The following is a 2,500-nucleotide window of genomic DNA, read 5'->3' as shown; positions in this document are numbered from 1 at the left end:
ATTGGACGACCATAAGGTCTAATGCATTGCACACACACGTGGCCTTGTGCCCTTGATAGATTGAAAGCCGTGTGGCTTAATACATATCTAAGAGGCCGTGTGGCCTAGCATCCGGATAGTCACATGACCCGGACTGCATCATGATCCGATCCTTAAGATCGTTGTATCACATAATAATCGTGAAAGTCTAAGGCATTACATTGCAAAGCAGTATGGCCTTATATCCGGATTGATATATAAACCGGATTGTATCATGAACCAATCTCTAGGATTGTTGTATCACACTAACATGGCCGTGTGACCTGACTCACACCATGATCGATTGTTTTCATAGATGCGTAAGAACTTGTTTGTGGCCGAGCTTGCTATATCATGCGGCTGCATGAGCCACATTGTGAACCTAAAATTTTAAATGACAATGTGACTCAGATATCGAAAAGGGATTTGGTGATACAATCACCAAGGAAAACAATGAGAATGAATTGGTACAGGATTCCATCATCTCATTGAAGGTCTAAAAGATCAGTACATCACTATGGAAAATCCACTAGACTTTGGGTATGCTTTACAGCATAGAAATTACCACCAGAAAACAGTGTTGCTTCCAAAGGCTAGAAATGACTAGAAGAATCTAAGATTCTTGGATTACAAAGTCATGGATGAGTACAACTCAGTCTTGTTTAAGACAGTCTCGATGCTGAGACTTTGTGGCCGAAAATTTTAGTCTTGTTTAAGGCTTCACCACTTATACTGACCTGATCACATGTCTGCTTCTGGCAGAGACCAAATTTTCGATACGACTAGTCTTATTGCTTTATGATTGCAATTGTGTTTTAACCTAAGGATCATTCACGATTTTTATATACAAAGGTATTAGTCTTGAGTTTATTAAATCTTGCCTGATCTTACTTGAACATATGAATGTTTTAAAGAGTTGCCTAAAGGGCATAAAACCGAGTAAGAAATCATGAAAGGTATAGAAAGCCTAGTAAGAAACTATGGCTAAGGCATTTGCCTATAAGGCATTATATACACCCAAAGAAACGTGGTCCATTGAGTTATAATGAATGGTTTCCAAATAAGAAACAATGGACAAACTAGAAGGAAACAAGTTCCTTCAGATTTTGAAAGAAAAAATCGCCTAAGACCTTGAAAGAAAGTGATCGAAAACTATACCAATGATCCCTACTGATTTAAACTATGCTAAGGATCAGTATGATAAAAGAGGCAAGAGAAGTAGTGACTATAATGATATATCCCACGAAATTATACACTATATGGCAAGATAGGATTAGCCATCCTAAAGTTTAAACTTGATGCAAAGAAATTGAAAAGGCACAGAGTTATCCCATAAAGATCTCACGTTGTGAAACATGTACACAAAGGGAAACTCATTAGGCTTAATAATCCCAAAGCACCACGACCTTATAGTATGGTCATGAGGGGGAGAGAGGATAAACCCATGATCAATACTACAAGTTCGTGTACTATGGTCTAAAGACCATGTTATATGGCTTGGCCATTACTCGGCCATAAAGGGCCATTACCCGACCAAAGAGAGGCCATGATACAAACGGCCAAACCAAAGAGGCTATCACCTATAAACAGGTAGGCCATGACTTGGCCGTGACTTGTCTGAATAGTGCAGGCTTGGCCGCACACTGTCCATGACTCGGCCAAAGAGGCCGAAGAGACCATGAGAGACAACAGCCTGGCCGCAAAGGCCATAACCGGCCGGAAAGACCATTACCTATAAAAGGTTCGGCCATTACCTATATGCTTGGGGACATAATGAATTTACATGTACAGAATGATAATAAGATCATATGCATCAGGCCATATAAGTGAGCATAGATATTCCCATCTAAAGAATGAATACGGGTCATTAAAACCAGACAAACCATCTTAAGAGATTCTGAAATAAAACCACCACATACATATATGTGCCGTCTAAGATGGAACCTCAGAAGAGGATTGGGAATATATGTTGGATAGGAGTATTACTTTCTCCATGAATTCAAAGAAAGCTTGAGCCAAAACATGGGTGATTAAAATAGTGGCCAGGTACGGATTGCATGACCAAAAGCATCCGACTATCCAAACATTAAAGGAGAAAGATTATAAGCTGGATAAAGAAAGAGTAAAGGAATGATAAGAATGGTTTTAACCATCATTGTCTTGGCAAGATCCTCGGACTATACATTATGATATAAGACGTCCAAAGAAAGATTATACAAAGCTATTGAGAAGCTAATCGAGATGCCAGACACTGACCCGAAAAGAATGACTAAGTCATAACCAGCTTAGCACCAAATGAAACGTCCTAGAAGAGACATAATCAAGTTGCTATAAGAGTCTATACAAGATAGACCAAGTGTTCCATAAAGATAAAGGAACTTCGGATAGAAAAGAAAAGAGAAAGGTGCATAGACAGATCCGAGTTCATGATAAGAGAAACCGTACCAGACATTGAGAAAAGGCTGCGCAGCTACACATCTAA

Source organism: Brassica napus, unplaced genomic scaffold (assembly GCF_020379485.1).
Source record: "Brassica napus cultivar Da-Ae unplaced genomic scaffold, Da-Ae ScsIHWf_1113;HRSCAF=1583, whole genome shotgun sequence".
NCBI classification, from domain to species: Eukaryota; Viridiplantae; Streptophyta; class Magnoliopsida; order Brassicales; family Brassicaceae; genus Brassica; species Brassica napus.
This window is presented reverse-complemented; position numbering follows the sequence as displayed.